Below are 27,026 nucleotides of genomic sequence, written 5' to 3'. Positions count from 1 at the left end.
ATTGATGTTTGAAGGATTTGCTTAATAATAGTTATCTTAGACTTTTTTAGATTTTAATCCATTCTTGATGTACCCTTGACACTGCTATGCTTTAAAAACCCATCAGGATTTCTGTTCTTGATACTCTGATGTCTGCCCATCTGGTGCCCCTGCCATGTAGTGTTTTTGAGTTGTACACACTTATATGATCCATTGATACCCAAATGTATACTTTATGTTTTAAAAAACAAAAAATGAACTTATGCATTCTAATACTTTCTTGCGAAGTGTTACATGTTGGTTTCGCCATGTTCTGTACAAATGACAATATTATTACTACCACCTTATTTTCCAGTTATGACTTTTTTAAACAGATCTCAAGTTAGTTCTTTGTAGCTGGAAATGTGCACCATCATTTGCCCTAACGTTTTTCAAAAATCTGCTATTCTGGAAATCAGTTCATTCCTGACAACCCACACATAACCCGGTGACTTTTATCAGCAGCTCTGCTGTTTTCCAAGTATTTGTATGGAAACCTTTTTCATCCACATACCCATTGATAGTGCTTTTTAAAAGTGCCCTAGTAAAGCATGATGCAGCACTTCAACAAGTTAAGGTTCCTTTGGATGTAATTTATTATTACTGTGTCCTCTCATCATCCACCAGAATAATACATTTCTTATTTTCATATTTGTTAGCTCATGCTTCTCATATGTTGTACTCTCCACGTTTATTTATTCAGATATACTATTCAGATTGAAATAAGAAAAAAAGGACATGGCAATCTAACCTTGCACTTCTAGCAGCCAAGATAGACTCTGACTCCCTGTAAATCTGCAGTGGAAAAAGTGGTTTCAACAGATGGATACATTTGATGGGGTAAGTGACTTTGAAGGATTTGCAGAAGCTCTTAATTAAGCTGCAAAGAAAAAAGCGGGAAGAAATGTGAGCGATGGGGTTGGAGGAGTGGATAAGGGTTTTAATCTTGTTTATACTATGTAATTAAATGTTACACTTTGAGACAGGACTTTGCTCACGGAGATTGTTACAGATGGAATGGAAACAGGCTGACAAGTCTGATCATCCTACATTTCAGTTTAAGACACAAGAAAAGATAAACTGCCAGTCTTCATTCCCCTAAAGACAACAAGGAAGCAAAATCAAATTAATTGATGCCTGGCATCTGCCCAGACACCTTTGCTTTGTACAGGAAACATTCAGTAAAGAAGTTGAAGTTTAAAAGGTTTAATCTCTGGAGCAATTTTTTCTTGTGCTTAGAAAGATTGACTTTAAATTGAAAATAAAATCAAGACTGATTTACTGTTGAAGTGTTGAACAGTATATGTAGAAAAATAAACTTAGGAAGACTTACTTTAATAAGAGATTTCAAGACTTGCTGTAAGTCAGGTTAGCACTAATACTGCATATGTATGTGTATACACACGTGTGTAATTGTGTGTAAGTGTACAGTGTTTGTATATATATATATATATATATAGATATAGATATATATATACATATATATATATATATATAGATATAGATATATATATACAGTGGTGTGAAAAACTATTTGCCCCTTCCTGATTTCTTATTCTTTTGCATGTTTGTCACACAAAATGTTTCTGATCATCAAACACATTTAACCATTAGTCAAATATAACACAAGTAAACACAAAATGCAGTTTTTAAATGATGGTTTTATTATTTAGGAGAAAAAAATCCAAGCCTACATGGCACTGTGTGAAAAAGTAATTGCCCCCTGAACCTAATAACTGGTTGGGCCACCCTTAGCAGCAATAACTGCAATCAAGCGTTTGCGATAACTTGCAATGAGTCTCTTACAGCGCTCTGGAGGAATTTTGGCCAACTCATCTTTGCAGAATTGTTGTAATTCAGCTTTATTTGAGGGTTTTCTAGTATGAACCACCTTTTTAAGGTCATGCCATAGCATCTCAGTTGGATTCAGGTCAGGACTTTGACTAGGCCACTCCAAAGTCTTCATTTTGTTTTTCTTCAGCCATTCAGAGGTGGATTTGCTGGTGTGTTTTGGGTCATTGTCCTGTTGCAGCACCCAAGATCGCTTCAGCTTGAGTTGACGAACAGATGGCGGACATTCTCCTTCAGGATTTTTGGTAGACAGTAGAATTCATGGTTCCATCTATCACAGCAAGCCTTCCAGGTCCTGAAGCAGCAAAACAACCCCAGACCATCACACTACCACCACCATATTTTACTGTTGGTATGATGTTCTTTTTCTGAAATGCTGTGTTCCTTTTACGCCAGATGTAACGGGACATTTGCTTTCCAAAAAGTTCAACTTTTGTCTCATCAGTCCACAAGGTATTTTCCCAAAAGTCTTGGCAATCATTGAGATGTTTCTTAGCAAAATTGAGACGAGCCCTAATGTTCTTTTTGCTTAACAGTGGTTTGCGTCTTGGAAATCTGCCATGCAGGCCGTTTTTGCCCAGTCTCTTTCTTATGGTGGAGTTGTGATCACTGACCTTAATTGAGGCAAGTGAGGCCTGCAGTTCTTTAGACGTTGTCCTGGGGTCTTTTGTGACCTCTCGGATGAGTCGCCTCTGCGCTCTTGGGGTAATTTTGGTCGGCCGCCACTCCTGGGAAGGTTCACCACTGTTCCATGATTTTGCCATTTGTGGATAATGGCTCTCACTGTGGTTCGCTGGAGTCCCAAAGCTTTAGAAATGGCTTTATAACCTTTACCAGACTGATAGATCTCAATTACTTCTGTTCTCATTTGTTCCTGAATTTCTTTGGATCTTGGCATGATGTCTAGCTTTTGAGGTGCTTTTGGTCTACTTCTCTGTGTCAGGCAGCTCCTATTTAAGTGATTTCTTGAGTGAAACAGGCGTGGCAGTAATCAGGCCTGGGGGTGGCTACGGAAATTGAACTCAGGTGTGATACACCACAGTTAGGTTATTTCTTAACAAGGGGGCAATTACTTTTCACACAGGGCCATGTAGGTTTGGATTTTTTTTCTCCCTAAATAATTAAAACCATCATTTAAAAACTGCATTTTGTGTTTACTTTAGTTATATTTGACTAATGGTTAAATGTGTTTGATGATCAGAAACATTTTGTGTGACAAACATGCAAAAGAATAAGAAATCAGGAAGGGGGCAAATAGTTTTTCACACCACTGTATATATATAGATAGATAGATAGATATATACAGTATGTATATACTATATATATATATATATAGATATAGATATATACACTCACCTAAAGGATTATTAGGAACACCTGTTCAATTTCTCATTAATGCAATTATCTAATCAACCAATCACATGGCAGTTGCTTCAATACATTTAGGGGTGTGGTCCTGGTCAAGACAATCTCCTGAACTCCAAACCGAATGTCAGAATGGGAAAGAAAGGTGATTTAAGCAATTCTGAGCGTGGCATGGTTGTTGGTGCCAGACGGGCCGGTCTGAGTATTTCACAATCTGCTCAGTTACTGGGATTTTCATGCACAACCATTTCTAGGGTTTACAAAGAATGGTGTGAAAAGAGAAAAACATCCAGTATGCGGCAGACCTGTGGGCGAAAATGCCTTGTTGATGCTAGAGGTCAGAGGAGAATGGGCCGATTGATTCAAGCTGATAGAAGAGCAACTTTGACTGAAATAACCACACGTTACAACCGAGGTATGCAGCAAAGTATTTGTGAAGCCACAACATGCACAACTTTGAGGAGGATGGACTACAACAGCAGAAGACCCCACTGGGTACCACTCATCTCCACTACAAATAGGAAAAAGAGGCTACAATTTGCACAAGCTCACCAAAATTGGACAGTTGAAGACTGGAAAAATGTTGCCTGGTCTGATGAGTCTCGATTTCTGTTGAGACATTCAAATGGTAGAGTCAGAATTTGGCGTAAACAGAATGAGAACATGGATCCATCATGCCTTGTTACCACTGTCCAGGCTGGTGGTGGTGGTGTAATGGTATGGGGGATGTTTTCTTGGCACACTTTAGGCCCCTTAGTGCCAATTGGGCATCGTTTAAATGCCAAGGGCTACCTGAGCATTGTTTCTGACCATGTCCATCCCTTCATGACCACCATGTACCCATCCTCTGATGGCTACTTCCAGCAGGATAATGCACCATGTCACAAAGCTCGAATCATTTCAAATTGGTTTCTTGAACATGACAATGAGTTCACTGTACTAAAATGTCAGATCTCAACCCAATAGAGCATCTTTGGGATGTGGGTGTTCCTAATAATCCTTTAGGGAGTGTATATAGATATATATATATATATATATTGTGAGCTGGAGGGCTGATCTATGTGCAGCCCACAAATCTCCATCAACTGCAAGATGCTATCCTATCAATATGGGCAACATTTCTAAAGAATGCTTTCAGCACCTTGTTGAATCAATGCCACGTAGAATTAAGGCAGTTCTGAACAAACACATTAGTATGGTGTTCCTAATAATCCTTTAGGGCCGAGTGTATATAGATATATATATATTGGACTGGCGAGTATGTATATAAATTGGGACAGAGAAATATATTCGGAAGATATATATATATATATATAGATATATACACTTCTTCCTTTAACTTATAGGGCACTTTACTGCCGTTTCGACTCGTGCCCTTGGCCATTACTCATAGGACGGAGAAATGCCCTTTTTCCGAAACTGATTAATAAATGTAAGGGACTAGTTGAGCCCAACTTAGATATTGAACCCGATCTCTCCAGCGAGACGGAGGAGGTCACCCCGACAATCTTCCAGAATGGGCTGCTCCTTCTACATCTTCCCAGATGTGGTGGATAAGCCTCCTCGGGCTCCCCTTTGTCCTATGCCCATATTGGAAGTTCCCTTTCAGCGTGTGGGATTAGATATTGTGGGACCATTACCTAAGACTAAGGATGGGTACCAATATTTGCTGGTGTTGGTTGATTATGCGACACGAGCTTCTTCGGCTGTAGCCAAAGCACTATGTGAAACTTTTACTCGTATTGGTATCCCTAGAGAAATCTTAACTGATCAGGGCACACCTTTCACTTCTCGCGTGATGAAACAATTGTGTGACAGCTTTGCCTACTGTTTACCATCCTCAAACGAATGGATGTGCAGTCCTACCCACAAATCTCCATCAACTGCAAGATGCTATCCTATCAATATGGGCAACATTTCTAAAGAATGCTTTCAGCACCTTGTTGAATCAATGCGCACTCGCTGTAGAATTAAGGCAGTTCTGAAGGCCTGTCCTGTGGAAAGGGGTCAAACACACAAAAGTATTAGTATGGTGTTCCTAATAATCCTTTAGGGAGTGTATATAGATATATATATACAGTATGTATATACTATATAGATATATATATATATATATAGATATATACACACACACACAGTGGTGTGAAAAACTATTTCCCCCCTTCCTGATTTCTTATTCTTTTGCATGTTTGTCACACAAAATGTTTCTGATCATCAAACACATTTAACCATTAGTGAAATATAACACAAGTAAACACAAAATGCAGTTTTTTAAATGATGGTTTTTATTATTTAGGGAGAAAAAAAAAATCCAAACCTACATGGCCCTGTGTGCCAATAGAATATTTCTCTTGTTAATCCCAAGTAAGTATTTAAATCTGACTTTACCCATAGATTTGGTGGATTCAACTAGACTTAATCATAGGCAATGTGAGTGAAATCATTCTGAGCAATTCACATTTAAGTAATCCATGAACATGTAACATATAGCTAAAGAGTATACATAATGTAACCCAAAGGTCAGTGAAATAAATTATCAGCAAACATGAAATCAAGCAGCCTGTTTCATTTGTTGTTACCATATAAAAGCCTGACAGAGCTTCATTGAGCTAGAAGCTGCAGATGAAAGACGTCCGTGCCTCAGAGAAATGTCTCCAAACTACACCAAAGATGGGCATACAATCGTCAAATGTAATGTTTACGAGGAGTGAAAGCTGCATTTTCAGACAAGCTAAATATATCCTTTCTGTCGTACCATGTTTCTCTTTTCCAAATATTTCTCTCTCTCTCTCCCTCTCTCATATATATATATATATATATATATATATATATATATATATATATATATATATATATATATATATGTAACATAAGTTTAATATCTCGCTGTCCTCTGTACAAAAATATTTTATAAATCTATTTTTCTTTCTACTCACATGCATAGCTAATACAAAGCCGGATTTAGCACAGGGGCTCATCATTTAGAACTACTAGGCAAGGATTAGAAGACAAGATAGGGACAACTGTGAAATGGCCATTGCATACTATTTCTGTGTGTCAAACTCAGCATGAAATTGTATCCTCTCTTTGCCTTGTTTGAAATTATAGGATTTGCACAAACCTTGGAACATTGCCCGGCACACCTTTGAAGCCAACGGACGGATGGGACATAATGTCATCCAATCCAGAAAATCTTTCCAACGCAGCAATGAAAATGGCACACTCTACACATTGGGCTCCACTCCGAAGGTCTTGTCATGGCTTCCTTTGTCTATTATGCAGCATAAATCGTCATTAAAGAAAGCTTAAGTTATTTCTCCTATGTGATTTCTTACCACCGTATCACTAAGGGAAGGGTATCTCCTTTTTATATTATATCTATATAGTTTCGGGTTATGTAACAAGCTGCAATTAAAAAAGAACTCATTCCAACAAGGGTGCTAGTGCTCCCTGCTGGATACAATACAATAATATAATATATATGGGACGAAGACACATTATTCCTTAATCTGCTCAACAGTTTAAAATTGCAAATCATACAATTCAGATACGATTAAAGTGCACATTGCAGACTTTCATTTAATAGTATTTGCATACATTTTGGTCTCACCATGTAGACATTACAAAAAACCCTCATTCCATTCCAACTGTAGTAATTGCATATTACAATTAACTGACATGTTCCTTCAATTCAGTTGTGCAAGTGCTGGTAATAATGTGCATACTTAATGGTAACTGCCTTAGTGTGTAGACTATCTATTTTGTCTATAAAAGTGTGTGCTGTATGTTGTATGAGGTAATTGACAATGGCAGCAATGCCAAGAAACTAACCACCACACATAGTATGACCCTGAAGACTACTTCTCAAACTACTATTTGATAAAATAAGGGACTTATGGGTTGAACCACACAGCATTAGTCGCACACATTTAGTCAGTCAGTCAGTCATTATCCAACCTGCTATATCCTAACACAGGGTCACGGGGGTCTGCTGGAGCCAATTCCAGCCAACACAGGGTGCAAGGCAGGAACAGATCCTGGGCAGGGTGCCAGCCCACCACATGGCACACAGTCACACACACGCACACACTAGGGACCATTTAGGATCGCCAATGCACCTAACCTGCATGTCTTTGGACCCAAGTACCAGGAGGAAACCCACACAGACACAGGGAGAACATGCAATCTCCATGGAGGGAGGACCTGGGAAGTGAACCCAGGTCTCCTCCTGTAAGGCAGCAGTGCAACCACTGTGCCACCATGCTGCCCGCACACATTTAAACATCACATATTAGTTGTATATTAATTAGATTAAAGTGTGTCACAAAAGTAAACTCATTCTGTGATGATGGTGCCTTTTTCACAACATGGGTGCATTCAATTGCACTGATTTCATTAGGAAAATCACTGTAAATTGCCTTTTCATCCTTAGCTTGCTTACCATGACTGTAAAGTAATTGCATGTATATGGGTAGCATCTTTATTATACCATCCCATAAAGATGGCATTGACAGATGGTACAGGGATGCCTGAGAGATTCCTGACCGGTCAGGCAGTTCACGCTGAAAAGCACCCATCGCCAAATACCCTACCATTTTTAAAACCTGTAATGCAATAGAAATTGTGTGGTTTCTGTTTGATGGTCTCTGTAATGTGGGCTCAGATTCAGCACACAACTCTTAGAGGAGGGTTCTAGGAAGTCCAAATCAGTTTATAAGTCAAGTAAAGTGGCTTTATTGTCATACTACCCAGTATTGCAGCATAGAATAAAATAATGTTCCCCAGGAACCCATTGCAAAATATATATATAAATACAGAACAAGTGCGAGACTAGTAAAGAACTATACTTTACTATTAATAAATAGTCAATATTTGAAACAGGTAGTAGTAAATAAATAAACAGGGGAAACAAATGAACTTGTATAAATAAGCTATTAGGAGCAGATCTGAGGGCAGGGGGCAGCACAGAGTTCAGAGTCCAGATAGCCAAGGGGTAGAAGCTGTTGCAGAAGCTGACCAAATGATTCAGAAGTTACAGTACCTTCTGCCAAATAGTAATGGGACAAAGAGACCATAGGTAAAGTGGGAGCAGTCCTTCGCAATGCCATAGGTTTTGCAGACACATCACTTCATGAAGTGGTCTTTAATGGAGAGCACAGAGGTTCCAATTTTCTTTTCTGCTGTGTGGATTAACTCTTTTAGGTCCTTATGGTCAGAAACACTGCTGTTCCGAAACCAGAGAGTGATGCAGTGGGGAGGTAGGCTTGCTTTCTTCAGCCGCCAAATGAAGTGTAGACTCTGCTTTGCCTCCTTGGCTATGGAGGTGGTGTTAACTGACCAGCCAGCTGTGCACCAAGAGCTGTAGGTGCTTTTTACCAGTTCCTCTTCAGAGCCCTCAGTGTGCAGTGTGGGGTGTGGAAAACATGGACCTTCCTGAAGTCAACAAGCATCTCTTTCATCTTGCCAACATTAAGAGACTGATTGTTGTAGTTGAACCAGTCTACCAATCGTTGTATCTAGATTCGGTAAGGTGACTCATCCCCTTTGCAGATGAGACCCCACCACTGTTGTGTTGTCATCCACAAACTTGAGAATGATGTTAGAGCTGTATGCAACCATACAATCATGAATCAGAAGAGTGAACTGAAGAAGGCTGAGAACATAACCCTTGGGGGCTCGGTGGTACTTGAGATGATGTTTTCGACACAAACTGTCTGGGGTTTCACTTTCAGGAAGTCCAGGATCTAGTCACATTGGAAGTGTAGCCTTGCAGACACAACTGGTATATGGTCTACATACGATTTTGTAAATCTGCTTTGTGTGTGTGTGTGTGTGTATATGTATGCCATTTTTGCATATCAAGCATAAGCCAAACTTTAGAATGGAATCCAAGCAAGGTTTTATACATGGGACCCCTGGACTTTGAAAACAGAACCATTCTGCTTGCCTGCTTTTTGCCTAAGGTGGGCTACCCTTATTCAAACTCTAGGGCAGAATAGAGATACCATGTATTGAAACAAGATGAGTATATGTGTGGAATGACTGGGGTACCAGCCTAACAAGCTACTTTTATTACAACAACAACAACATTTATTAATATAGCACATTTTCATAGAAAAAATGTAGCTCAAAGTGCTTTACATAATGAAGAATAGAAAAATAAAAGACACAGTAAGAAAATAAAATAAGTCAACATTAATTAACATAGAATAAGTAAGGTCCGATGGCCAGGGTGGACAGAAAAAACAAAAAAACTCCAGACAGCTGGAGAAAAAAAATAAAATCTGCAAGGATTCCAGACCAAGAGACCGCCCAGTCCCCTCTGGGCATTCTACCTAACATAAATGAAACAGTCCTCTTTGTATTTAGGGTTTTCATGGAAGGACTTGATGATGATGGTCACGTAGACTTCTGGCTTTCAGTCCATCAATGTTGGAGCATCATGATGCTTTGAGTAGGTGGTGGTGGCGCAGGCCTCCACCACAAAGAAACCGGAAAAAGAAACAGAAGAGAGAGTAGGGGTCAGTACGGATTTTGGAGCCACTATGAATAGTTATTATGATGAATTGAACATACAGAGTATCAGTATTAAATTAAAGTGAAGTTATGAGAAGGCCATGTTAAAGTAATGTGTTTTCAGCAGTTTTTTAAAGTGCTCCACTGTATTAGCCTGGCGAATTCCTATTGTCAGGCTATTCCAGACTTTAGGTGCATAACAGCAGAAGGCCACCTCACCACTTCTTTTAAGTTTAGCTTTTGGAATTATAAGAAGACACTCATTTGAGGATCTAAGGTTACGATTTTGGATATAGGGTGTCAGACATTCCGATATATAAGATGGAGCGAGATTATTTAATGCTTTATAAACCACTAGCAGAATTTTAAAGTCAATCCTGAAAGACACAGGTAACCAGTGTAGTGACATCAAAACTGGAGAAGTGTGTTTGGATTTTCTTTTCCTAGTTAGGATTCTAGCAGCTGCATTCTGCACTCGTTGCAAATGATTTATGTCTGGTTTTTTTTTGTTTTTTTTTTTTTTATTAATTTTATTACAATCAATACATAGCAATCAAGTTTTTACAAAAAAAAGAATTATGTTAAGAACAGATCGATCCCCACACCTGAGAGAGAGAGCAAGCCAAATGGTGTAAAATTTAAGGCTTGTGATTTATGTCTTTTTTGGGTAGTCCTGAGAGGAGTGCATTACAGTAATCTAGTCGACTGAAAACAAAAGCGTGAATGAATTTCTCTGCATCTTTCATTGATATAAGAGGTCTAACTTTTGCTATGTTTCTTAAGTGAAAAAATGCTGTCCTAGTGGTCTAAAGAATATCCATCCAACCATCCATTTTCCAACACGCTGAATCCGAACACAGGGTCACGCCAGAGCAAATCCCAGCCAACACAAGGCAGGAACCAATCCTGGGCAGGGTGCCAACCCACCGCAGGACACACACAAACACACCCACCCCAATTTAGAATCTCCAATCCACCTAACCTGCATGTCTTTGGACTGTGGAAGGAAACCCACGCAGACACCGGGAGAACATGCAAACTCCTTGCAGGGAGGACCCGGGAAGCGAACCTGGGTCTCCTAACTGCGAGGCAGCAGCGCTACCACTGCGCCATCCCAGTCTAAAGAATATGCAATTTAAAAATCCGGTTACATTCAACAGTTACCCCTAAGTTTTTTACTTCCATCTTGACTTTTAATCCTAAAATTTTTTAAATGGAAAACAACAGAGCAACAAAAAATGTGTTTGTTGGTCCAAGACAAATAGCCCAATAACAGTTTACGTTCTCACAGAGCTCACGGTCTTTTCTCTCATTTGGAGTAGGGTCCAGAATGGGTGCTGACTTCTGCTTGTAAGTGCTTTATAAGTAAGGAATGAACCAGAAAGGGCTGGGCTTCTGACAATTGGGCACAAGTGGCGTCATGTATCTGGGGCTTTCTCCTCCCCACTCCAAGGAAACAAAGGCAAATGAACATTCAAGTCCTTCCCTGTCATTTGCACCTGATCAGAGTCATTGGCGTGCTCTTCTGAGAAGTGATCGTCCACAATTTAGGAAACTAATTCCCTCTATGGAAACTATTGCACATATGGTGAGAACATTCCAACTTCACACAGCATCCACTACAGCCTGGGGTCAATTTGATCTCCAGACCTTATTGAGTGGATGAAGAAGAAATCAATCAATGTTAATCAATCTATTCATGTAATTAATTCAGGAGTGCTCAACCTGTACACTCCTTGTGCTGCTTTAAAATGGAGAAACTTGGGGCAAATTATGTTTCTGTTTTTTCCAGAGCTAGGAATTTGCATCGTTTCTCTCTTTTCATTTGCCATATTCAATATATATATATATATATATATATATATATATATATATATATATATATATATGTAACATAAGTTTAATATCTCGCTGTCCTCTGTACAAAAATATTTTATAAATCTATTTTTCTTTCTACTCACATGCATAGCTAATACAAAGCCGGATTTAGCACAGGGCTCATCATTTAGAACTACTAGGCAAGGATTAGAAGACAAGATAGGGACAACTGTGAAATGGCCATTGCATACTATTTCTGTGTGTCAAACTCAGCATGAAATTGTATCCTCTCTTTGCCTTGTTTGAAATTATAGGATTTGCACAAACCTTGGAACATTGCCCGGCACACCTTTGAAGCCAACGGACGGATGGGACATAATGTCATCCAATCCAGAAAATCTTTCCAACGCAGCAATGAAAATGGCACACTCTACACATTGGGCTCCACTCCCGAAGGTCTTGTCATGGCTTCCTTTGTCTATTATGCAGCATAAATCGTCATTAAAGAAAGCTTAAGTTATTTCTCCTATGTGATTTCTTACCACCGTATCACTAAGGGAAGGGTATCTCCTTTTTATATTATATCTATATAGTTTCGGGTTATGTAACAAGCTGCAATTAAAAAAGAACTCATTCCAACAAGGGTGCTAGTGCTCCCTGCTGGATACAATACAATAATATAATATATATGGGACGAAGACACATTATTCCTTAATCTGCTCAACAGTTTAAAATTGCAAATCATACAATTCAGATACGATTAAAGTGCACATTGCAGACTTTCATTTAATAGTATTTGCATACATTTTGGTCTCACCATGTAGACATTACAAAAAACCCTCATTCCATTCCAACTGTAGTAATTGCATATTACAATTAACTGACATGTTCCTTCAATTCAGTTGTGCAAGTGCTGGTAATAATGTGCATACTTAATGGTAACTGCCTTAGTGTGTAGACTATCTATTTTGTCTATAAAAAGTGTGTGCTGTATGTTGTATGAGGTAATTGACAATGGCAGCAATGCCAAGAAACTAACCACCACACATAGTATGACCCTGAAGACTACTTCTCAAACTACTATTTGATAAAATAAGGGACTTATGGGTTGAACCACACAGCATTAGTCGCACACATTTAGTCAGTCAGTCAGTCATTATCCAACCTGCTATATCCTAACACAGGGTCACGGGGGTCTGCTGGAGCCAATTCCAGCCAACACAGGGTGCAAGGCAGGAACAGATCCTGGGCAGGGTGCCAGCCCACCACATGGCACACAGTCACACACACGCACACACTAGGGACCATTTAGGATCGCCAATGCACCTAACCTGCATGTCTTTGGACCCAAGTACCAGGAGGAAACCCACACAGACACAGGGAGAACATGCAATCTCCATGGAGGGAGGACCTGGGAAGTGAACCCAGGTCTCCTCCTGTAAGGCAGCAGTGCAACCACTGTGCCACCATGCTGCCCGCACACATTTAAACATCACATATTAGTTGTATATTAATTAGATTAAAGTGTGTCACAAAAGTAAACTCATTCTGTGATGATGGTGCCTTTTTCACAACATGGGTGCATTCAATTGCACTGATTTCATTAGGAAAATCACTGTAAATTGCCTTTTCATCCTTAGCTTGCTTACCATGACTGTAAAGTAATTGCATGTATATGGGTAGCATCTTTATTATACCATCCCATAAAGATGGCATTGACAGATGGTACAGGGATGCCTGAGAGATTCCTGACCGGTCAGGCAGTTCACGCTGAAAAGCACCCATCGCCAAATACCCTACCATTTTTAAAACCTGTAATGCAATAGAAATTGTGTGGTTTCTGTTTGATGGTCTCTGTAATGTGGGCTCAGATTCAGCACACAACTCTTAGAGGAGGGTTCTAGGAAGTCCAAATCAGTTTATAAGTCAAGTAAAGTGGCTTTATTGTCATACTACCCAGTATTGCAGCATAGAATAAAATAATGTTCCCCAGGAACCCATTGCAAAATATATATATAAATACAGAACAAGTGCGAGACTAGTAAAGAACTATACTTTACTATTAATAAATAGTCAATATTTGAAACAGGTAGTAGTAAATAAATAAACAGGGGAAACAAATGAACTTGTATAAATAAGCTATTAGGAGCAGATCTGAGGGCAGGGGGCAGCACAGAGTTCAGAGTCCAGATAGCCAAGGGGTAGAAGCTGTTGCAGAAGCTGACCAAATGATTCAGAAGTTACAGTACCTTCTGCCAAATAGTAATGGGACAAAGAGACCATAGGTAAAGTGGGAGCAGTCCTTCGCAATGCCATAGGTTTTGCAGACACATCACTTCATGAAGTGGTCTTTAATGGAGAGCACAGAGGTTCCAATTTTCTTTTCTGCTGTGTGGATTAACTCTTTTAGGTCCTTATGGTCAGAAACACTGCTGTTCCGAAACCAGAGAGTGATGCAGTGGGGAGGTAGGCTTGCTTTCTTCAGCCGCCAAATGAAGTGTAGACTCTGCTTTGCCTCCTTGGCTATGGAGGTGGTGTTAACTGACCAGCCAGCTGTGCACCAAGAGCTGTAGGTGCTTTTTACCAGTTCCTCTTCAGAGCCCTCAGTGTGCAGTGTGGGGTGTGGAAAACATGGACCTTCCTGAAGTCAACAAGCATCTCTTTCATCTTGCCAACATTAAGAGACTGATTGTTGTAGTTGAACCAGTCTACCAATCGTTGTATCTAGATTCGGTAAGGTGACTCATCCCCTTGCAGATGAGACCCCACCACTGTTGTGTTGTCATCCACAAACTTGAGAATGATGTTAGAGCTGTATGCAACCATACAATCATGAATCAGAAGAGTGAACTGAAGAAGGCTGAGAACATAACCCTTGGGGGCTCGGTGGTACTTGAGATGATGTTTTCGACACAAACTGTCTGGGGTTTCACTTTCAGGAAGTCCAGGATCTAGTCACATTGGAAGTGTAGCCTTGCAGACACAACTGGTATATGGTCTACATACGATTTTGTAAATCTGCTTTGTGTGTGTGTGTGTGTGTATATGTATGCCATTTTTGCATATCAAGCATAAGCCAAACTTTAGAATGGAATCCAAGCAAGGTTTTATACATGGGACCCCTGGACTTTGAAAACAGAACCATTCTGCTTGCCTGCTTTTTGCCTAAGGTGGGCTACCCTTATTCAAACTCTAGGGCAGAATAGAGATACCATGTATTGAAACAAGATGAGTATATGTGTGGAATGACTGGGGTACCAGCCTAACAAGCTACTTTTATTACAACAACAACAACATTTATTAATATAGCACATTTTCATAGAAAAAATGTAGCTCAAAGTGCTTTACATAATGAAGAATAGAAAAATAAAAGACACAGTAAGAAAATAAAATAAGTCAACATTAATTAACATAGAATAAGTAAGGTCCGATGGCCAGGGTGGACAGAAAAACAAAAACTCCAGACAGCTGGAGAAAAAATAAAATCTGCAAGGATTCCAGACCAAGAGACCGCCCAGTCCCCTCTGGGCATTCTACCTAACATAAATGAAACAGTCCTCTTTGTATTTAGGGTTTTCATGGAAGGACTTGATGATGATGGTCACGTAGACTTCTGGCTTTCAGTCCATCAATGTTGGAGCATCATGATGCTTTGAGTAGGTGGTGGTGGCGCAGGCCTCCACCACAAAGAAACCGGAAAAAGAAACAGAAGAGAGAGTAGGGGTCAGTACGGATTTTGGAGCCACTATGAATAGTTATTATGATGAATTGAACATACAGAGTATCAGTATTAAATTAAAGTGAAGTTATGAGAAGGCCATGTTAAAGTAATGTGTTTTCAGCAGTTTTTTAAAGTGCTCCACTGTATTAGCCTGGCGAATTCCTATTGTCAGGCTATTCCAGACTTTAGGTGCATAACAGCAGAAGGCCACCTCACCACTTCTTTTAAGTTTAGCTTTTGGAATTATAAGAAGACACTCATTTGAGGATCTAAGGTTACGATTTTGGATATAGGGTGTCAGACATTCCGATATATAAGATGGAGCGAGATTATTTAATGCTTTATAAACCACTAGCAGAATTTTAAAGTCAATCCTGAAAGACACAGGTAACCAGTGTAGTGACATCAAAACTGGAGAAGTGTGTTTGGATTTTCTTTTCCTAGTTAGGATTCTAGCAGCTGCATTCTGCACTCGTTGCAAATGATTTATGTCTGGTTTTTTTTTGTTTTTTTTTTATTAATTTTTTACAATCAATACAAAGCAATCAAGTTTTTACAAAAAAAAAAAGAATTATGTTAAGAACAGATCGATCCCCACCCTGAGAGAGAGAGCAAGCCAAATGGTGTAAAATTTAAGGCTTGTGATTTATGTCTTTTTTGGGTAGTCCTGAGAGGAGTGCATTACAGTAATCTAGTCGACTGAAAACAAAAGCGTGAATGAATTTCTCTGCATCTTTCATTGATATAAGAGGTCTAACTTTTGCTATGTTTCTTAAGTGAAAAAATGCTGTCCTAGTGGTCTAAAGAATATCCATCCAACCATCCATTTTCCAACACGCTGAATCCGAACACAGGGTCACGCCAGAGCAAATCCCAGCCAACACAAGGCAGGAACCAATCCTGGGCAGGGTGCCAACCCACCGCAGGACACACACAAACACACCCACCCCAATTTAGAATCTCCAATCCACCTAACCTGCATGTCTTTGGACTGTGGAAGGAAACCCACGCAGACACCGGGAGAACATGCAAACTCCTTGCAGGGAGGACCCGGGAAGCGAACCTGGGTCTCCTAACTGCGAGGCAGCAGCGCTACCACTGCGCCATCCCAGTCTAAAGAATATGCAATTTAAAAATCCGGTTACATTCAACAGTTACCCCTAAGTTTTTTACTTCCATCTTGACTTTTAATCCTAAAATTTTTTAAATGGAAAACAACAGAGCAACAAAAAATGTGTTTGTTGGTCCAAGACAAATAGCCCAATAACAGTTTACGTTCTCACAGAGCTCACGGTCTTTTCTCTCATTTGGAGTAGGGTCCAGAATGGGTGCTGACTTCTGCTTGTAAGTGCTTTATAAGTAAGGAATGAACCAGAAAGGGCTGGGCTTCTGACAATTGGGCACAAGTGGCGTCATGTATCTGGGGCTTTCTCCTCCCCACTCCAAGGAAACAAAGGCAAATGAACATTCAAGTCCTTCCCTGTCATTTGCACCTGATCAGAGTCATTGGCGTGCTCTTCTGAGAAGTGATCGTCCACAATTTAGGAAACTAATTCCCTCTATGGAAACTATTGCACATATGGTGAGAACATTCCAACTTCACACAGCATCCACTACAGCCTGGGGTCAATTTGATCTCCAGACCTTATTGAGTGGATGAAGAAGAAATCAATCAATGTTAATCAATCTATTCATGTAATTAATTCAGGAGTGCTCAACCTGTACACTCCTTGTGCTGCTTTAAAATGGAGAAACTTGGGGCAAATTATGTTTCTGTTTTTTCCAGAGCTAGGAATTTGCATCGTTTCTCTCTTTTCATTTGCCATATTCATTTCACATTCCAAAATCATGTAGTTGGGCTTGGTGCGTAATTCTTTGTCCTTGGGAGTGGAATGACTGGTGGTCATTGTTGTCATTGATCAATTGACGTATTAATGGAAATAAAAAGATTCACAAAACAGATGGCTTGTGCCAGACTCCGTATAGTTCTGTGATCTTTGATAACTTGAACAGACTGCTTAAAGCAAATGCTTCTCGCTTAACTGCGTTTTGCTCCTAAACCTTTCCGTATCGCATCAATTCAGTCTCATGATGTACTTAGTGAAAAGAGTGGGATTCAGTGTGGTAACTGTTAATCTGACAATCACGCTTATTTCCTGTATTTTGGTATAATTCCAAGGATAATGAATTAAAGAGGTTGTGAGACTATAATCTCTCTTTTTTTTCTTTTTCTAGTTGAGAACTCGAGTAAACAAGAAGCCGAGAGCATATCTGTGGCTGAGAGCAGTTTGCAAATAAAAGACGCATCTGGCCTCGCCGGAGAAGCCTCGCTCTTTAAACGGGAAGCCGGAGCGCCGAGGGAATTGCGCTGGGATATGGGAAGGGCCTGTTTTCTCGTGTCTCTCTCTCGCGCTCTCTCTCTCTTTTTCTCTCTTTCTTTCTCCCTTCATTCGCTTTTCTTCCATTCGTGAGGTCAGTCGGGCTGCCGTGGGTGGGACACGTTTTCCAAAGTAGCTTCCAAAGAAATAAGGGCAGCCAATTGCCAAGCGGTAAGTGCTTCCATTTATTTTGTGATTTATTCTCACAGCGGATGCATTTTATTCATATTCAGGCTACCGGACGCTTTTTTTTTTGTACAGTCCACCTAATAATATTAATACCAAAGCGAATTTCAAGGAGACCGTCCACTGACGATAAACTGCCTTTGTCTTTCGTGAGACGGCAACTTTGTCAGATATCTAGAAAACGGAATAACTAATAGTTTAAGTCTTTGTTCAAGCTTTTTAATATTTTCGCCCTTCCGAACTTAATTTTGTCTTGACCTAAATGCATTGAGGCTGTGCCCGTGAGATAGTGCATTCATGTAATAAAGAAGCGGTGAAGGAATAATTATAACCAGAAATTGAGATTAAACAACTGACCCGCTCCTGCCGTAACGATAAATTTATTTCAGGTTAACAGTAAAAAGTTACGCATTGCGTTAAAATTACATTATTAGCAACAGTTGTTACAAAGGTGTATAACGCAGGTAACGAACTGACTCAGGTCAAACGTTCACGTACTGTATTTCCGTATCTTTACTTAGGGTGACATTAGCCGTGCGCTTTGTAACTAAATGACCAAACCTACTGAGAATTAACGGATTGCAAACGGAAATGCTGGCTGAACTGACACAATCCAAAGATTATCAGTCTGCGCAAACCAGTCAGACCTGGGAACTGGAAATGAATGCGAGTCAAAGTTTACAGAATTATGTTTTGTTCCACACCGCGCCTGTCTTATAATGTGTATAGCGCCTTTTTGAGGATTATATGAAGCTGGGACAGAAACTGTTCACATTCGATTTAACGGCACCCATTTTTAGTTTTTGAAGGGTCACTATTTTAGCTTTCATCTTCTAGCCTAGTGATTATGCCGAGTAAAACACTATAAAGTGTTTTGTTCGCAATGCTTTACACTTAAGCTACCCATGTACTGCTGTTTATGAATATCACTTATGTAATATTTAGCCCATACTATAGGAACAAACAAGCCAGATAATTGGTATATTTACTTCATCTGTAGTGGCTTTGTGGGGCTTTCCAAATACTTTTCGTCATGCACGTGCTAAGACAATCAAGGACAAAACGTTTATCCTTCCCCAGATTGGTTATGATTAACGTGAAACTGTGAGCATTTGGGATCGCGACAGGTCTGGAGGCGCTCTTGGCTAATCTGCGAAAAAATGTGCGGTAGATGATGAAGGGTAAGGATCTAATTGGAACTGCCAGGCGTTTAATGAAATGTACGTTGGGTTGTTGTCGGGCGCATCAGCAGCAGGCTGCCAATTAAAAGCAGACAGGATATTCTAAGAGCATCCAAACGCCACCTGTGTTTTCGCTTCACTGCAGCATCCCACTGGCCTTCAGTTTTATTTACGGGGTTGTGAAATGTCACCGAAGAAATTTCGGCACCGCCGCGGTCGAAGCCAGACAGTCTTTTCTCTTCTGTTTCAAAAAGATGCTTGTTGCCATGGAAATTATGTTCAGGCGAAGTTGTTGCAGGCATTTAGAATAATAAAGGAAGATGCGCTGGGGAGGAGACAACGAGTCCCGAGGGTCCACGGCGAGGTCGCTGATCTGGGTGGGGATCGAAATGAAGAGTGACGTTTGTGCATGACTGGAGGCGCAACACGAGCATCTTCTTATGTAAAATTCACTGACCTGCAATAATATGAGAGAAGACAAAAAGAAATGTATGCCTTAATGAAAATGTGAGGATGGGGTGTTACCTGCAATATTAATGTTTCTACCAGAATGAAGGCATGCATGTTATGTGGTACTTTAGATAAAAACTGACTTCCTAAGGTCGCACAGGCCAGTTGTTCCTTTTGTTTTTAAGTATTAATTTAATTTTTATCCTTTTCCTTTTACAGTTGCACATTTTATTTAAGTCTCTGTCATATAAACTGTACAGTATGGATCGCAGAGGGGGATGCACAGACCCTTACAAAAATGAAATGCATTATGTGGACACGTCTTTTGGTATGATGTAAAGTATGCGTGTATGTAGCAAAATTTATATATTTAAAATTACATCTGACATGTAATGAAACGTGCATTTCCCTTAATATATTGCATCAAACAGCATTTTCAAATGCACATGCAACATGCGTGTTTCTGAAAGATCTCTCATTGCTAATTCTCTTTTTTCCTGCAAGTTAAACGCAGGCTCCCAATTTATTCTGAACTCCCTGTAGCTTAGTAAATGTAGTTCAGGTACCTAGATAGGTCAGCATATGATGTGAATGTGTGTATTCCCTGCTGAAACATTAACCCTAAAGCTTTCTGACATTTCAAGAAAATTAAATTAAACAAGTTACAGTGTTGGCAAGTAGCTAAATGTGTATCTCTTTAATAGATTCTGGAGAAGAATAAATCTGCTTTCAGGTTAATAATTTTAATTATAAATGGGCCTTGAATATGGGAGCATAACCAAATGTTCTATTTAACTGAAAAGTTGCAGAGTCTCAAATACTCTAGCCGGTCAAAACACAGAACAACAAGCTGCAATGTAAATAGCTCAGAATATCAAAAAGCAAGACTGTTAAAGAATTAAAAGAAAAAAATGTTTTACTTTATTGATCTCATGGGAAATTCAACTACAAGTAGCCAAGAATTATACCATTTTAAATACAAACATTTAAGTACACTTACTACACAAATAACAAATACATTACAAATAATGCAATCACCATACACTAGGTAGTACATACAATAATGCCAGTGCAGTGAGAATTGTGCAAATAATACTACTATACCAAAGTGACAGATAGTAAATGTCAAAGTAATATAAAATAAAGTGACATGGCTTATGCTGATAGGATAATAATGAATAAAAAAAGAAAAGGTCATACATTAATGAAAAAGTGAAAAGATACTGTATATACAGTATGTATGAAGTGCATAGCAAATACATCTAATATAGTTGATGTGCAGAGGAGGAGTGTTGGGTTCAGTGATACAATTTATTTGAAATTGACTCCTTTTAAATACCACTTACAAAGTAAATACTGTACTATACCAGAATATTGCAGGTTACAGCCTTATTTCTTACTTGTCCATGGTTAATACTGGGCTTACAACGTGTTCCGTCGCACTGCAGTTTCATCAAGGATAGATCTCAAGAAACAGTGGCGATTATCTGTTGCTTGAGCTTCCCAATGTCAGATTAATATACATTTTTTTTAATTCATTGTGGTATTCAAAAATGACAGAAATATATTGAAATGTCCATATATTCTTAAAATATATTGCATAGGTATATTATAACTAGAATTTACAGTATGTTTAAATATCCTGTATTTTGTAATATACTTTGTAAAATGTGTTTTGTAGTATATTATTTATAGTATTTTAAAATACAGATTTTATAGTTGGAAAAATATAAGAAATGGCAGTAGTTTACATATTTATAATAATTTTGTTATGACTGGGATCCCGAAGCATGTAAGTCCTAAAAACACTTTCAAAAATACCCACTAGAGGGGGAGATCCCACCAGAAACCCCAGCTAGATACAAAAAGAGCCACATGGATGTTTTATAAAATAAAAGATTTATTCTTCATAAAAATGGTATTCAATAACAATGAAGCTCTGTGGAGCACAAAGGCAATAGGACTTACCCAAAACAATAAGGCAATCCATTGTAACCAAAGTCCCAATTAAGAAAGTCAAAATGAAGTCAAAAATCACAATAAACATAGAAGATCACAGAAAGGAGGGCAGTGACTGGCGGGTGGGCCCATCTCTTGGGGGATTCACACACAAAACACAAGGAGTAGAACACAAGCAAAGAAAATACAGCAGATAATTTTTAAAAAAGTAACATTATCATAAATAAAGGACACCACAAAGAACATAAAGCATGGGTTTAGAACCTTGGCTGAACTATAACAATATTTCAAAATAATGCAAGATATTTGTCTTTGAAATGTACTGTTTTTTTAATTTTGTGGATACTTTGATTTTTAAATTGATTGAATAAATATAATTATTGTCTTGGGCAAGTCTTTGGGTGGTTTAGGTATTCCCATTTGAGAATATTTGATATTACACTTAGGATGACCACATTAAATATCTATCCTTTATAAAAAACAAAATACAAGTAAAATATATTGTTGTAAATTGTTAATATATTTTTAATAAATATATTACTACCAGTATGAGTATGCTTTAAAATGTGTTACAGTATATGAAAAAATCAGTGGTGTTGATAAATAACTAAACCACAAAAATGAACAGAAAAACTACTCAAAATTTTAAAATGAATTTCTAAGAAGGTAAAAGATAAATCAAAGTCTCGTTGTCCCTCGCTTCATGTCATCCGGTTTAGACCCCAGTCTGCTTGGTGTGGGGTTTGCTTATACCCAAAGTACCACCAGCAGCACTCTCACTTCTCACTAGCACTAAACATAACCTTTCCTCTGTCCAGTCTCCCGGTACCTCTATAGTCTAATGCAGTTTTCAGTCTGCCTTCCACGGTTGTTTTAGGCCAAGCCCAGAAATTATTTTGAGTAGAGATCTTTGCTCATGTGAAGTTTTGTTGCCCTTGAAACTCATATAGGCTTTTAAGACTCTGGTCTCTTGGCCATCTTCTAGGTTGTCTGTCTTTATTGAGTTATACTGTCCTGATTCTCCTTTTTAGGGACATTCCCCCACACTTCACACCCCTAATAGTTCAACATTTTCTTTCCCAGAATTTTCGTAGCTGGAGCAGTTTGCTCAGGAAGAGTGGACAGGTGCAGACGTCTCACTGAGAGCTCCAGGAATCGCTTGTTTGCAGTGATTGCCTTTAAAGGTTGTGCAACAAACTATGTATTTAAGGGTCCCTTCAGTTTTGTCCATGCCATTTCTCATTTCTGTTATTATTTGAAATATTCTGTTGAATCCAAACTATAAGGCTAACTCAATTTTTGTTAAATACAGAATAAACAGTGACGGGAGCCAATTACTTTTGTCAGTTTCAAGTTGTTTCAAAGACAATTGTGGGTTGTTCTCTTTTCATGGAGGGGTACCAACAAATTTCTCCACGTCTGTCTGTACTTGTATCGCAAACTACGGGAGTTTTACCTGATAAGAGCAATTATCACATTATCCCTGCACTTCACCAATTACCCATCCATTTGCATTAGCTTGAGAATTTGCTCACATGTAGCCTGTTTGATATGTTTTCATTCAGTATGAACTGCCCATGGGTGTAACAGTTCTTTTGTCACCATCATGAAGATTACATTAACTGCCCTGTTTAATCGTTTTCAGAGTCACAGAGTCACTGGGCACATTTGTGCTCTTGCTCTCCCTTGCACAGGCACAATTTAGACTCACCGGTTAGCCTAACACACATGTCTTTAGGGATGAAGGGAGGAAAACTGGAAAAAACCTGAGCAAAACCCACATATGCCTAGGGAGAAAGTACTAACAGATTAAAACTAAGCATGGGGATTTGAATCCAGGATGCTTAATCTACGAGATGGCTGCACTTTACACTTCTCCACCATGCCGCCTCTTGATATAAAGATTTTGTACAACAAAAAATATTTTTGAAAATCCAGAAAAATATAAGGGCTAGAAATGTGTATCGCAATATTTGATTCTGTAATAAGGGTGGTATCCAGAGTACAAAAAGGCAGACTTGCAGAACATAATGGAAAACATGACCACTTCACACAGTCAGCGACCAGGCATGGATTTGAACTCAGTAACCTGAAGCTGAGATGAGACTGCAACGCTAAATACAGCACCACCATGTTCATATCTGTACTGTTTATTAAAATGACATTCTAACATATTTTAAATAGGTCAGCAACTATATGTCAATTTTCCACTAGGAATTCAACAACGAATGTATGTTAATGATGACCAATAGAGACTTCTTTTTTCTTTTTAATTATTCTTTTTTATACTTACAGTAAATACAGGGCAATCCCAACATGACTTTCCTAATAAAGAAACCACTTAATTCTCAAAGCACATAAAAGAGGCCACATTACATTTTTAATTAAAATCAAGGCTTTTTTTTTTTATTTCTCAGAAACAACCACTTTTTATTAAACTGCTCCCATCTTAAGGGTCTTCAATGAATATTTCTCCATATTTTGATGGTCTGTCCATCCATTCTTTCCTAGACTTGCTTTGCACATGGAGCATTAGGGACTGGATTACCCAAGTAAGGCGACTTTTGAGTCATGGATTGGCATCCCAACCAGGGCTGGTTCCTGCCTGAATGTGCAGAGTTAGACCCCAACATCATTTATTTGAATTCAGTGAATTTTTAGGGTGGGAGAATGGATTTTATTTTAGAGCAGGCATGGTCAGGCTGGCATCCTGGTCGGGATGGATGGTGGCTATTTGTTGTGATGTAAGATTTTGCATATAACTTGATATATGTTTAGTATGTCTTTATTTGTAATTTAGGCAAAGCAATGTAATTTAGTGTTACTTTAGTGAGAGGCATTTGTGTTTGACCCCACCCCCCTCCAAACCCCCCTTTACAACTGTCTCTTTGTAATTGTACGACAGGATTTGGGGGATATGTCTTAAACCAGTTTGGCGAGTGTTTCGTTGCTAAAGTCTTTCTCTCATCCCCCACACAAAGCCAGGTTAGTTTAACATATGATCTTGGGGGGTTTTTGCAGGTGTTAAGATGTACTATATTCCCCCATTGGTCTGAGATATGGCTGTTTAGAATTGGCTTGTCTCGGAGGCCTTTAAGTTCCATGATGCCTTATTGGCTGTAGGGGTTGGACAGAAAACCTATAAATTTGCTTGCTCAACCACATTCTCTCTCTCTAACCAACATATGATGAAGAAGCATCTTTCTTGCTAACCTGAGATGATGCAGAAGTATCTTTCTCTTGTTAACAACTGATGAAGACCATCACAACATGAACTGGCAAGAACAGCACAATGAAGAGCACAGCTTCAGCCATATTAAGACAGGCTTGAGGCCTGTTCTAAAGAAAGCTGAGCACCAATGATGCCTTAACTAGAGACATTTTAAGAAACTACAAGTCTGTGTGCCACCTGAGTTACACATCACCATTTTATCAGGTTGTATGGTTGCCAATATTCAAATGTACTTTGCATTTTGTTATTATTTATGAATATTATCAGTAATACATTATTTTATGTGTAACTTAATTCCTGCTTGTCTTTTTACTACATCTAAATTGCCTGAGGTTATAGATATAGAAGGGAAGGTGGGGATAAGTTATAAACAGTGGTAAGTCTGTGAGATTAGGCATTCTAAGGCTGCATATTAATAATACAATAGGGGAAAGTAGAGCAATATATATATTACTCTACCAAGATAAAACACTGTTCTATCGGCCAGGAGGCCTTTATAACAGAAGTACAGTGAGGGATGTCCTCCCATTGATTTGAACTCGCCCCTATATGCTAGGTGGCAGCCTTTCTCTGGTGGACTTCCCATTTGTGCAACACAGGGAAGTAAGTGAACTGTAGTCCCAATGCGTAGCCCTGTTGGGGTACTTGTGTGCTCCAAATGGGAGCTGTCAAAAAAATTCCTCTGTCCTAAGACAGTTCCGCCTGACCTGGAAGTATATCTTGGGGAACAATGATATTGTACCAGAATTCCTATTGGGTCCAGGCTAAAAAGGGGCCCACTCGACATGTGAGTCAGAGTTAGGCAAAGTTCACCTGGGAGGAGTGGAGAAGAAAAGAGAAAGAAAGTAAGAAAGCTGTGTGAAAAACCTGTATAAAGGTGTTTTCTATAAAATAGAATACTTTGTCAGAGCCTTGGATTTTGCTGGTGCAGTTGTGTCAGGGGTTTGGGGTTCTGTGATGCCCCCCATAGTCCACAATGTATATGTGAAAATTGCAAGTAAGTACAACACTATAGTCCTCGTTGTTTAAATATAAAATTAATGCCTGTCCTTCTATTGTTATTATAATACATTATATATCCATCCATCCATCCATCCATTAATTTTTGAATCCACTGGTCCTGAAAAAGTGAAACTGGAGCCTATCCCAGCAAGCACAGGGTGCTGCTTACACTGATATTCTTACTTCTATCCTAATTATCCTGGTTCAGTGTGTGTTGGTAGGTTCCTCATCTATTTATTCTTAAATCTGATATTAATTTGCTTATTTCTTTTATTTCTAAGTCTGCTCATCCTGGCTCGTTTTCTCTGAAGTTGGGATCTAACGTACCAGATATTGCACAAGGTAGATGCCCATCTCAGATTGGATGCCAGTCAACCACAGAGATATGAAGTATTTGCTTCTTGTGCTTCTGAATAGTAGTCTAAAAAATATCAAGCGTGTTTATTTGTCCCCCATGTGTAACATGTAACACCCAAAAAAAGTAAAGGCACGTCACTTAAAACGACTTTGTCACTTTCCTCCCACAATGTTGAATGAGATCCCATTATGTCACCAGACAACTGTGTGCACATTTCATTGAGCAAAATTCCCCACAGCCATTAAACAAATTGATCTACTCACACACCTAATGCTTACATTATTTATAAAAAACAGAACCAATAAGTTACAACACAACCATCTAAAGAGCAGAATAAATTAAAAGTCATCACTTAAAGTGCCCAAAATTTAGCAGCTGTCTCCATCTCGTCTCAATATGCCTCGATTCCCGTCCTCATTAAAGCCTTTCCATCATTTCCCATGCCTATATTTTCTGATAAACAAAAATATCAATACTCCATTTTTGTTTTAATTGAAGGGAAATTGATGGCCTGAGCCTTTGACAAGCTGCGAGGCCTAATGGCCACCGTCATGCATGAAAAATGTTTCTTATCCATTATTAAAGCGTTTAGTCTGAAAACATAGTCGATTGCAACCTAATTCTAAAAATATGGCTTAGTTTCTATGGAAACTGAGCCTAGCACGTCAGAGGATCTGTCGGAATTATACTGTCATCTTTTACAAAGTCTGTTATTCAGTGGCACCGCTCTTCCTGTTGTAGTTGCAGCACTGAATAATAAATCTAAGGAAGCTAGATGGGTGATGTGTTGACAGTTGATGATGGGGTTGCCTTCTTTTTTTGTTTTTTGTTTATTTCTTATTTGGGTGCTAAACTATAAGATTTATTTTTAGCAATAGCAAGCACCTGTCAACCACAGCTGATAAGGATGCCCCGCTAGTGAGATTTTTATATAAAAGCAGTACAAATCACCAGGTTACTGGTGAGAAAGTTGTCGGTGTATTTGGTGAGA

The 27,026-nt window shown here is 39.0% G+C and overlaps 1 protein-coding gene across 2 annotated transcripts in view; it reads left to right on the top strand.

Moving 5' to 3' along the window:
* The first annotated feature begins 17,585 nt into the window (after positions 1-17,585).
* The window catches only part of klhdc8a (kelch domain containing 8A), a 72,077-nt gene continuing 62,636 nt past the window's right edge, over positions 17,586-27,026 (top strand). The window contains exon 1 of one of the 2 annotated variants that reach the window (XM_039748494.1): positions 17,586-17,838. The gene's annotated coding sequence lies outside the window, so the exon portion shown is untranslated. The remainder of the gene's footprint in view (positions 17,839-27,026) is intronic. The other variant, XM_039748493.1, reaches the window with a different exon arrangement.

Source organism: Polypterus senegalus, chromosome 3 (genome assembly GCF_016835505.1).
Source record: "Polypterus senegalus isolate Bchr_013 chromosome 3, ASM1683550v1, whole genome shotgun sequence".
NCBI lineage: Eukaryota > Metazoa > Chordata > Cladistia > Polypteriformes > Polypteridae > Polypterus > Polypterus senegalus.
This window is presented reverse-complemented; position numbering and strand designations above follow the sequence as displayed.